Here is a 12616-nt window from a genome sequence, read left to right as displayed (position 1 = left end):
GCATTTTCAGGATGAGGTAGCCATGGTTGTTCAGCTAGTCCATTGCCTGGCCCAGGAACGCTGCTCAGAGGCCATTCATCTCTCTGAAGAGAGATGAGGAAGTTATAAAGGGAAGCTGATGTCATTTGAGACTGGTCTGGTATATAAAATGGGGAGAGGAAGGCAAACCATTTTCTTTCTTTTTAAATAGTTTTTATTAAACATTTTCAATTTTAAAAAAGAACAAGAAAACAAATACAAAACAAATACAAAGCAGATAAAAACACAAACAACATAACAATGTAATATACTTTTACAACTTTCCGTATCAGCATATATATTCTGCTTTTGTAGTTTACTACTCAATTATTGCCTTCTCGTAGTTTTTAACAATTCCAAGGTTAATTAATAATTATAATAGTACAATGTGTATAATCAATTGTACATATATACATTTTTCTTCATAGTGTAATCAATAGTTTTCCAAACTTTTATTTCTTGTTTTGGCTTGTATTCTTTAGCCACTTGTAGAGTCTAAAAATGCAGAGAAAGCATTGTCTTTCTTTGGCAACAAATGGAAAACAGTATTCATGAAAAGAAGGCTACTTCCTGTTCAAAGACATTTCCTCATTTCAGTTTTAGTTTTGTAATGGAGGATTTGCCCAGCCACTTTAGTCAAGGCTCTGCAGGAGGAGGCCTTGCTTGGGTGGCACCAGAGAACTGAACGGGAGGGAACTAAATTTGGGGAAAATGACAAAAACATATCTCATCTAGCTTTTAAATGTTAATTTATGGCATTCGAAACAGGAGATAGGTTGATGTTTGCAGCGCAGTCCTTTCAGCAGACCCAAGATGCTTCCACACTGGTTTGAGCTCAAGTCGATTATTTCTACTAGGGATCACAAAAGAAAAATATGACAAAGGTGGACTATATTTAATGCTGCATATTTTGACAGTGGCAAGACTGGTTTTTGCATAAAAATTGAAAAATAAGGAGACTCCCCTGGAACAAGAAATAATAAATGAGATACTGACGTCCGCAGAAATGGAGAGACTGATTCTAGAGCTCAAAGACAAGGGTGTGATGGAATATTACAAAATCTGGGATAAATGGTACCGAAGGTTAGAAATGAGGGGAAAAGTCCTGGAGAGGAAAAACACAGACAAGCTAAGAATTGGAAAACATGGTATTAAGAATGTGTGAATTGGATATGCATTTGTATGGCTAGTAATTATATAAAAGAAGGGATCAATGGACAGGTAATCTGACTGACTACACATACCTATGTAATGTATGTAAAATGTAATTGCTGTAAGATCCAATCACTCTATGGAAATGTTTATGCCAGAAACATCGCACTATGTCCAATGTTTTTAATGTTTATCTAATAAAAAACTTTTTTTAAAAAAACCAAGGAAGCCTAGTTGCCTTTTGAGGTATGTGTGTGGGGGGGGAGCAGCTTTGAGACAGCCATGAGCTGGATGATTAAGAATTTCCACAGCCGTATCTATGGGGAAGCCCGTCCTTTGGGGAAATCCCCTCCTTTTAGCTCTTTGTCTCCATGCTTCTGCTAAAAACTGCATTGGCCAATACTTTCTACGCCCCCATCCTCTCGGAGCAAGGACTGAAAACATTTGGACAGCAGGTATCATTAGCTCATATTTCACTTTTTATCATGTGATCATGCACGCACGCACATGTGTACATGTGCCCACACTTGTGTGAGTTGCTATTATCAGCCAGCCCAGGCTTGCTGGGCTGCAAATTCTGAATGCCCCTGCCCCCCGTCCGAGTCTCTCCTAATCCCAGCTGTTCATCGGGCTGGCTGAGTCTGGCCAGAGCAGGCAGACTTTCCTCTGCGTGGACTCTCATCCCACACAGCACCTTTGTGGAACAGAAGCATGGCTGACAGCTGGATGTGACCCACTTGGTGCCTTTCAGAGTTTGTGCCTGGGAAACGTTCCTTCCTGCCCCTGCGTAGCTCCCTTCCAGGGGAAATCCTTTTTCCAAGTGGGTGTTTTCCAAGTGGAATTTCTCTGCCTGCCACACAGAAGAGAACAGATCTCTGGGTTGTTTAGTAGATATTTGAACACCATCACCGGGCATCATTTTATACCCAAATTCTTAAAAAAAAAAAAAAAAAAAAAGCTGAGTTCAAATCAGTTTATTACAGCCTTAAGGCCAGATACAATAAAACTCGTATCAATCTTTCTTGGAAAAAAATGGTTTGAAATCTTCAGTCCTTCAGTCATCTTCCCCCAGTCCAGAAAGTGGCATTCCAACAGTGCCTAATCTCATTTCAATAGCAATAGCAATAGCAGTTAGACTTATATACCGCTTCATAGGGCTTTCAGCCCTCTCTAAGCGGTTTACAGAGTCAGCATATTGCCCCCAACAACAATCCGGGTCCTCATTTTACCCACCTCGGATGGATGGAAGGCTGAGTCAACCCTGAGCCGGTGAGATTTGAACAGCCGAACTGCAGTCAGCTGAAGTAGCCTGCAGTGCTGCATTTAACTACTGCGCCACCTCGGCTCCTTATTTCAATTCCTGAAATAACCAAAATTCCCACCAACCCACTCTCATTCTTTCAGCCACTCTAATTTTCAGCATTTTGTGCCTTTTGCAAAAAATTATGTGTTTAAATGCAAATCTGATCATTTGCTTAGAGGGGAACTGATTCAGAGGCAAAAGCATCATTCCTTTCTCGTTTTGTTTAAAATCTGTGATACCATGTCCTCATTTTGGTATTGATCCTTTTTCACCGGTCAGATATTCTGCTTCTGTGATCCTTCTCTCCTTTGGGCTACACTTAGAAGGCTCTTGCTGCTGAATGAGCACCAAGGACCCCATCATAATACCAGCTTTTATAGGGGATGCATGCACAGGGGGCTACAGCACAACTTCACAAGTGTATCTTTTAAACTTGATGAATATTATCCAGTATTTACGTCCATAGCATCTGCATTGACCACAAGGGGGACTACTCTGAATTCCTTTTTGAGGACAGCTCAAGTTTTTCAGAGTAATTGATTTGCATCTTGGAACAAGAAAAAGGGAAAGCAAACGTTGCTGATTAAATTTTAGATGCTGCATGTAACATCCCACAGATGGATTTGGTCAAGATTCCACCTAGAAATAAGGAGGAATTTTCTGACAGTGAGAGCAATCAACCGAAGGAACAGAAATTGCCTTTGGAAGTTGTGGGAGCTTGATCACTGGAGGCTTTCAAGAAGAGACTGGACTGCCATCTTTCAGAAATGGACCAGGAGTGGGGGTTGGACTAGGTGACTCTAAGGTCCCTTCCAACTCTGTTTTCTGTTATTTTCTGTTATTCTGTTAAATGTATGGGAGCAGTCTTAGCACCAAGCATCTTCCAACAGTTTTGGGGGATATGAGAAACAAACTGTTGGTAGCCCAGCTTGTTTCAGAAATGGGAAATCAGATCTGCTTTCTTTCTTTGTAAGGCGCAGGGAATCCCGGGTGAGAAAGCAGCACTTTTTCTAAGAAGCTGCCTTGAAAGATGAGAAATAAATTTGAGAAACAAAGAAGCTGGGAGAAATAATGAGGGCAGGGGTGCGCCTAAGGTTATCTTAAGGCAGGATCCTCTTGACATCCCATTTGTCAGTTTAGAAGGAAGACTAAACTGTGGGCCCTTCTTGCCCACCTGGCAATCCCTCCTGGCAACCTTTTTTCTGCCGTGTCTATCTGATCCTGGCTTCATCGCCTCCCAACCTGCACCCGAGTCAAGTTGAAGCCATTCTTGGCTGACCTAAAGAAGTGTCCCTTCCCTTAGGATGGGGGTGAGAGGAGGCAGGATCCACTAAATCCTTTTTGGCTGCCTTGGCATCTGGGCTCTCCCTTAAGTGCCAGGTTCCTGGGCCAGCCCCAGAAATGCTCCAACCCGGTGTGGAAGCCCAGCTGGCAGCAGGCCATGTTCCATGATCCAGCAGCAGAAGGGAGCCAAGTTGGACAATGTCCCCTGCTGGGCTTTCAGTTCTTTCAGCTGGTCAGAATCTGCCTGGACCCTGACAGGCAGAGACATCCTCTCTCCTTTCACCCTCCGGCTGGAGTTCTGCAGGTTCAGCCATCTCTCAAAGAGTTGCCAACCAGGAAGCAGCAGCACTGGGGCCGGAGAGCCCATCTTCCTTGCAGAAATGCTGGGACAGTAGAGAGAGCTGGAGAAGCTTCTTGAATGAGAAGCCAAACGTCTTCAAAGAAAAACCAGAAAGTCCAGTTGCTTCTTGAAATAGCACCTTTGGGACAACCATGACCTGGAGGACTGAGACCCTCCATAGATGTCGGGACAGGAGCCTTACTGTGGCTCCTTACTGTGCTCTCGGGTGAACCTGAGCAGCTGCAGTTGTGGGATATCTAGTGGACACCATGTTGGAGAAAGCTAATACAATGGATGGTAGAATTGGGTGGTGCCTTTGATAGGAGTTCTTTGCTTTTGTTTTTGTTTTTTAAATATTTTTTATTAAAGTTTTTTTAAAAGGAAGAAAAATTTGTTTTTGCAATTTCCTTCTGTACAACATTTCCACCTCGATAAACATCCATTGTAAATACACTTCTCCCCCCTTATTTCAGTTTCCTAGTCTATATATGTATGATGCTATTATATACAGTCCTTAATTTACAATCCTTCTTTCCATTTATACATGTTTGTTCATCTCTACCTCTACCTTGTTAATTTCTAACTCCTGTGTCTCCTTCGTTTAGTCTTTCCTTAAGCTCTACACCTGCCATCCAGCAATTTGTACCACTCGTTCTATAGGAGTTCTTTGTTAATTGTATGGGGGGCATGATGGCCTAGCAGTTAAGACATTGGATGTGGACTGGAAGGTTGGCAGTTTGAGGCCCAAGTAGTGTGTGACAGGTTGAACTCCTGTTTCTGCCTCAGTTCCTGCCCACCTAGAAGTTCGAAAGCATGGAAATGAGAGTAGATACATCAGTACCATTTTGGTGGGAAGCCTTGGTGTATAGTGATGCTTGCCACAGGACCACAAAACATGTATTCAGACAATATTGACTCTCTCTGCTAAGAACTGGAGATAAGTTCCCTAGAGTCGGACATGATTGGAAAGGGGAAACCTTTACCTTTTTAATCTGTTAATTTGCCTTTCAGCTTTTGGGAAGAATTTCAAAGTGTTATATATTAATTCCGCCTCTTAATTTCTCTGTAACAACATCCTGATGAGATAGGTTGAGTTGAGAGTAAGTGGGCAGATGGGGGTCTGGAACTTGGGATAGTGGGACACGAAGCCCAGTGGTGGTTTTACCACAATTGAGAACAGGTGTGTCAAGGCACAAACTCTGGCCTGCCACCCCTTTATGTGAGCACACACAACATCCCAGGAACAAACCCTTCAGAATGTGACATTCTTGCCTTCAGAAGTTGTGGGTGCTTTTGAGGAGGGACTGGACAACCTTGGGTCTAATACTGATACTCTTGAGCAGGGGGCTGGACTAGAAGACCTCCAAGGCCCCTTCCAACTCTATTCATTAGGGGCAGAATTGGGACGCTCCTTCCACCGGCGTCCCCAGGCTCTCCGCTCCTAGTCCAACCTCTTCCCCGCACCGAAGGCTGAAGGCGCATCCGGCGTTCGTGAAAACTGACCGGGCCCAGAGGGAGGGAGGGAGGGATCCGGCAGCCACGTCGGGTCCGCCCTGCGCCTCGGAAAGCTCCACGCGACTCTCAGTCTGGCCAACCGCGCAGGGTCGCTGTGGAGGGGAGGCGGCCTCACCCGCCCAGCCACCTGCGCCCAGAGCCGCTCACTCGCTCGCTCGGACGAGGGCCGGCAGCGGCACCGGCGGTTGCTCTCGCTGGCTCGCCGGAAAGGGCCCCGTGGCTGGCGCTGATGCCGGGACTGGGGATGGCGCGTGGCGCGCAAGGAGCTCCGGGGGCCCCGACGCGGCCTCGGGGTAAGTTACTGTGCTCCAGCGCTGGAGCGGCCGGGCGCGTGGATTCCTCCTTCCCTTGCGGGGCAACCGCAGCCGCCGACTCCGCTCCTCCGACACCCTGGCGGGGCTGGCGTCCCGTGACTCCGGCCGGCTTTGCTCGGGCACTCGTCGGGGTCCCGGCTGCCCCCAGGCCCGGAGAGCGGCTGCGAAGGGGGGGTCCCTTGGCGGGAGGGCTGGGCTCCAGCTGCTCCTGGGGCAGAGCCACAGGCAGCCCTGTTGAGGATTCTTAAAAGCCCCCTCCCCTCCCCCCCAGGACTTCTCTCCTGCCCTGAACCTCCGGCGGGTCCGTCAAGCCCGCCGGGCGGAGGATACCGCGCAGCCCCGCTTGGGAGCACCGGCGGCTGGGCTGCTTCGCGCGCCTCTCCGTTTCCAGGGAGGCGGCCGACGGAGCGCAGTGCCGGGTAGAGGAGGCAGCGGGGGCGCCGGGGAATCTGTTGTTCGGCTCGGTACGGGAGGTGCGGAAGCTGAGCCGGCGGGGACCGCAGCGGAGCCTCCCTTCTCCTGCCCGGCCAGCTGCTGCCTTGGCGGGGGTCCGGAGCTACCCCCAAGGAAGGAGCCGCCGTCCCGGAGAAGAGCCAGGCGGGAGTCCTCCGGCCGCAGCGGTTGTCCGGCTCTCTCAAGCTGAGGTCCGGCTGGGTGCAGTGAGCACTCTGCCCTCGAGGAGCCCCTTGTCAGGCCTCCTAGGTTCCTCTTGTGGCCTGGAGTGCCGCAGGCTCTCTGCCCTCGGGCGGAGACCTCGGGCGGCGGGTCTCTTGCCCTGGGCAGCAGGCAGAAGCCCGTTCGGAGCTGTCAGTGTGGCGCCCTAGACGGGACTCCCTCCCCCCCGCTTCGGCCCAAAGGCGTTGGAGTGTTGTATGCTGCTCAGCTGATGGGGCTGCGGCTCTTGGGGGCCCTTAGAGAGGAGGCTGGCTGAAAGGTCTCCAAAATGGGAAGGCAGATCAGGGGAGCCTGTGGTGGTGGTGGTGGTTGTTGCTTTTGTGTGTGTTGGATCCAGTCTCAATGGCATATTTGGAGAGTGAGCTCTTGCTGATCCCGCCTAATTGACTCATAGAACATCCAACCACCCACAGCTTCCCTAGTCTCAGTTTTATTTCAACTGTAACTTCCCCCCGATTATCTGCGCTTCTCATCCTTTCTGATACTTGCTTTAGAGTGGAATGTCAGCCTTTGGTTTAGCTAATGCTGGGCTGTTGCTGCCGCCTGACTAATTTTTTCTTTTGGATTCAACATTTTGATTCGCTGGTGTAGCTCTGTGGTTAAGGCTGCGCGTGCTACATGCGATGGGAGCGGAGTGAGGGCATGGAAAAAGAGAAGGACCGTTTTAAAGAGAGAAGAACACGAGTCGCTTCTTTGTTGGGAGGGGGCGTCTGGCTGAGTTCCTTAAACGGAGGGGGTGGCGTTCAGGGCTTTTCATTTCCTTAATAGAGCTTGAAAAGGGAAACTGAGTCGCCCCCTGGATGGTCCTTCGGAGCAACTGAGGCTCATCGTTGGCTGAGCAGCCTGGGCGAAAGTGTAAAAAAAAAAGAAAGGGAAGGGAAAGTCTTGTGGATCCTGGCTACCCTCACAGCCGGCACTGGCAGTTGGGCAGGTCAGACGGTCCTGCGTGGGTGCTGGGGTGGGGGGGCTATGATGGAGGCATGGCAGGGCCGGGCTGGGCTCAGGGCTTCCTTCGGACTGACCTGCCTCTCCCATGCTGCCTTCTCCCCACTGCCAGCTGCCAAGAGACCAGCCTGGTGGCACAAGCCTCAAACGACCCTGGGGGAACAGCTTTTGTCCTAAGATGGGGGGGGGGGTGTCTTTGCCAGTCGGAGCATCTGCATAGGGGTGGGTCTGTGTTGGAAGGCATCCCCAAATGGCAGGTCCTTTAAGGGCAGGAAACATGGCACCAAGCACCACTGCTCCTCTTTAGCTTTCAACGCTTGCTCTCATGAAACACAATTTCATTTGTTGCCTTCCTTTAACTTGGCACCTTTTTAAGGATTTCTAACTCTCGCCAATGAATGAAGACAAATGTATGGGTCCCAGGATAACGTTGCAAGATCCAATCTGGGTCGTGCATCGAGACCAGAGGTTTACTCTTCCTAACTTTGCCCAGCCATGATTTTGTCTGTCTTCTCCTGCACAATTCCTTCGTACATTTGTTTTCCTATTTGATCCTCACTGCTTCTACATGCCCAAACTACCTCAATATATCTCTTTCACAGAGATCATTCAATCCTGTATTTCAGATTAGATTAACAGATTAACAGAGTTGGAAGGGACCTTGTAGGTCATCTAGTCCAACTCCCCCCAAAGAAGGAGACCCTACACCAGTGGTGGGTTGCAAACGGTACGTCCCGGTACAGGTGTACCGGAGCCTGCCCGGAGCACCGGATACCGTTCCGGTATGGTGCTCCGATGGGCCCACCCACCCACCCAAGCTCCTTACCTGTCTTTTAAGGCTTCCATGCTTCTGCGCACATGCATTGCGCATACAGCGCCTGCGCAATGCTCCGCTGAGCAGTTGGAGTGGCACAAAGGCAGTAAGACGCATGCACGCACTGCGCGGACACATGTGGACGCTGCCAGGCCCGTTCCAACTGTACCAGTTAGAACGGGATCTGGAACCCACCACTGCCCTACACCCATGATGGTGAACCTATTGCAGTGATGGCTAACCTTTTTGTTGTTTGGTGCCAAAAATGTGAGCATGCGCATGCAATCGCATGCACACATGCCAGCAACCGTAATGCAAATCACACCCCCACATGTGAATGCACACACAACACTCTCCCCCCACTCCCCTCCATGTGCACCGCATTATTCACCTGCAAGCTGAGCTTGATATTTCCTCGGGGGGGGGGGGGGGGCTGGGGGAGGCCATTTTCATCATCCCCAGGTTCCGGAGGCTTTCCTGGAGCCTGGGGAGGGTGAAAACATCCTCCCCAGGCCTTTCAGAAGGCCGAAAATCAGCTGGCCGGCACGTGCATGCGCGTTGGAGCTGACGCCTCGCCATTACAGACGTATGGCATGTGTGGTTAACACTTGTTTAATTCCATTCATACTTGATCACTGCACCCAGCTCATTTTCATGCTGCTCCTGATGTAAACCTCATTTCCTTATGAACCAGAAGGCAGAAGAAGCAGTTTTACTGAGAGCCATTTCCCAGTTTTAAAACAAGCATTGATTTCCTGCAAGAGACTACATGGTAGCCGCTAGCTTTCTACGATCATTAACATTTCTCCATGTATTTCCTCATCTTTAGTAAACATTCTGTGAAGAGACTCCAATTTATCTTCCTGCTTCAGTTTGTCACCCTTTATGTATAACTTGTAGTTATTAGTTAAATTTTCTCTATCAAGTAACCTGGTCCTTGACACTGTCATTTTCGGGACTATTCGCTTTGTTGCATCGTATGATCTTTCTAACGTATTCTACAACTCATTTGGCTCCTTTTTACTGTCATTATGGTTATTATTCTTTTATTAGCTAACCACAAACACCAAAGGAAAAGATACACAGCATTTCTAAAAGAAGGGGGGAGCTTAAAAAAGAAACCTAAACATATAGAGCAAATACTTTATACTCCCAGACAGACAAACATAAAGTTGTAGAGTGAACATTTCAATGAATGGAAGCCTTAATTCATTCACATCCATAAGCAATCAATATTGATAAGTTATTGATTTGTAAATTGTGACGGTCATCAATTCTGGTGACCAGTGAATAGTTGGGGCCATATGTTTATCCTTCCAGTGCAATAGATCTTTTAGCTGGAAGTCAGGTACATCAAATCTGCTTTCTTTTTTCCATGTAATAGGAATTTACTTGTGTGCTTATTGCTGTACCAAGATTGATTTTTGTCCCACTCACATATATCGGAACACATGTATTATGATACTTTTCATTTATCTTCACTGGAATCATATCTAATAAAAATATTTATAGTATTATTTTGTATTTGAGTTTCAAAACTTTATGAACATGTTTTTGTGTATTTCTTTCAAGCACTTTTGAATCATTTTGCAGAGCATCACATTGGTTAAAAGGTTTCTTCTTTGTTGTGGTATTTCAACCAACAACACAGCATCTTTGTATACAAAAATGTTTATTTTTTATGTCACCAACTAGACCTCTACAACAGTGTAAGTGTTCTTTATATACTAACCATAAATGTGTCCATTAAGGGTACATTACACATCCATATGTTCTTATTCCATGCTCTGATTTGAATCATATGCTAAGTAATCCATTTACTTCCACATATGCTTAATTTTCATCATAAATCCTTCTTATTGCATTCACCCCCCCAACTTTCAATCTCACAATTATAGCAAGCATTTGGTGATCCAAGTGCATTTGCTTTATCATTTGTGTAAATCAACAAATGTAAACATTCTCACATTCACACATTTCTCAGGGACCTTCCAAAGAAAGAAAGTTGCACTGCTCCAATGTTGCTTGTTTCCCTTCCTCATTCCCCTTCAGTCAGAAGTCTTCCAGTGGCCCCCAGGCACACTTCAGACTTCGTCTCCCTTCGGTTTTGCACTCACTTTCACTTTTCACAGGGGAACAGTCATCCCACACCAACACAATCCACCTTTTAGCAAATAGCAGTTATTCCCCAAGCAAACCACAAGCATATTTTAGCCTATATAATTGTCTATACCCACACGTGCCAGGGTGGCTCGTAGAGCCCGCTCTGTGGGCACATGTGCCGTCATCAGCTGTTCTGGTTTCTGGCCAGCTGATTTTTGCAGGTGCTGGAGCGCCGGAAAACAGCCTGAAAACACCCAAAAATGCCCCCCAAACAGGGCCTTTTCCAGGCTGTTTCCAGGCAATTTTGCAGGCCAAAAATGGCCTGAAAAGCGGCCTAGAAACAGGCATGTACGTACCAGGAGCTGGTCTTTGGATTTCCAGGGCCCTGGTGCACACAGGTGCACACATGCACACACTTACACATGCATGCATGCACGTTCCGGTTTGGGTACCTGGTGCTGAAAAGGTTTGCCATCACTGGTCTATCCCATCTATTCCTGCAACCTGCTATTTTTCAACATTCTCAAGTATTTATGATTTCCTTTCTATTAATATTTTTCTGGAACGCTGACATTTATGATGTTGGCCTTATATATCTGCTCTGCAAAATTCTGACTCCTTAGAGCAGTGGTAGTCAACCTGGTCCCTACTGCCCACTTGTGGGCGTTCCAGCTTTCATGGTGGGTGGTTTTGTCCGATACTGAAGCACTTTCCTTTTTAAAATTTAATTGACTTCCCTACTTTATAAATCACCATTACTGTGGAACCGGTGGGCGGTTAGAAAATTTTACTACTAACAGAGATACAAAAGTGGGCGGTAGGTATAAAAAGGTTGACTAGCCCTGCCTTAAGAGTATTTCTTCATTTTATCCCAAATAATTGAATCACTTTAATTTTTAATCCAGTTTTCTGTGTAGGAGTCTTCTTGTTCAGCCCTCTTCCCATTTTCAAAACATACTTTAATTTCCGTCAATAACTAAGACCATCTGTTGACCTCTCCCTCCCCCTCCCTCCTTTTCCAGGTTTTGGTGGAGCCAGGATGGCTTTCACATTGGCTGCTGGAATTGGGTCAGCTTGTTTCCACTCATTTTGGATTATCTTCTAAGGAAGTTTTCTGGGGAGGCTTTCTCAAACTTGCCTTTGTCTCGCCTGGCCAGTTGTGGGGAACATCAGGGAGGTTCGAAGGATAGAGAAAGACGGTCTTTTTCTCCATCCAGGCTGTGGTCTTTCTCTCTGGCTCTTGGGGAACTCCTGATCCATGAAAGATGTTGCTTTCCAAGGGAGGAATGAGAAAAGGGGGGAAAAACTGGTTCCACCACAAAACCGCGGACGACAAAATCGCGCTCGACGAAAGCACGTACGTGACGTCATCACAGCGCGATGAAAACATCGCGTTGTGATCGATAAATGTAAAAATAAAGCGAAAACCTTACCCTAACCCCCCCCAAACCTAACCCTAAACCTAACCGTAAACCTAACCCTAAACCTAACCCTTAACCTAACCCTAAATCTAACCCTAAACCTAACCCTTAACCTAACGCTAAACCTAATGCTAACCCTTAACCTAACGCTAAACGTAACCCTAACGCTCTAGACCTAACCCTAACCCTTAACCTAACCCTAACCCTAACCCTAAACCTAACCCTTACCTTTATGTGAATCGGCTTGCTTTAATTTTATTTTTATTTCAATTTTTAATTTTTTTCGTCGCGCTGTGATGACGTCAAATGCGCGCTTTCGTCGAGCGCGCTTTTGTGGACCGCAGTTTTGACGGGTCACGAAAAAACTACTTAATAATCCTCCACCAAGAGTCTGGTGCCAATGCCTGGGGGAAGAGTCAAGTCTTCCAAAAGGCCAGTAGGGTTGACACCGTCCATGTCTCCGGGGAGGGTGTTCCATAGGGCAGAGAAGGCCTGCTTTCTGGGTCCTCCTCCTTGTGACATGTGCCCACTCTGCCAGATCTAGTCAGGCTCGCAGAAGCCACCTGGGAGAGTCGGTCCTGTGAGTAACCCAGACCCTCGGTGTGAAAGGTTTAAAGTTGACAAGCCAGGGGTGAAATTCAGCAGATTCTGTCTGGTTCTGGAGAACCGGTAGTGGAAATTTTGAGTAGTTCGGACAACCGGCAAATACCACCTCTGGCTGTCCCCAGAGTG

At 47.3% G+C, this 12616-nt stretch overlaps 1 protein-coding gene across 1 annotated transcript in view; it reads left to right on the top strand.

Annotated features, from left to right (window-relative positions):
• Window positions 1-5648: 5648 nt before the first annotated feature.
• STARD8 (StAR related lipid transfer domain containing 8) overlaps window positions 5649-12616 on the top strand; it is a 109389-nt gene continuing 102421 nt past the window's right edge. The window contains exon 1 of the mRNA XM_032228394.1: window positions 5649-5905. The gene's annotated coding sequence lies outside the window, so the exon portion shown is untranslated. The remainder of the gene's footprint in view (window positions 5906-12616) is intronic.

The sequence above is a fragment of the Thamnophis elegans genome, chromosome 12 (assembly GCF_009769535.1).
Source record: "Thamnophis elegans isolate rThaEle1 chromosome 12, rThaEle1.pri, whole genome shotgun sequence".
NCBI classification, from domain to species: Eukaryota; Metazoa; Chordata; class Lepidosauria; order Squamata; family Colubridae; genus Thamnophis; species Thamnophis elegans.
This window is presented reverse-complemented; position numbering and strand designations above follow the sequence as displayed.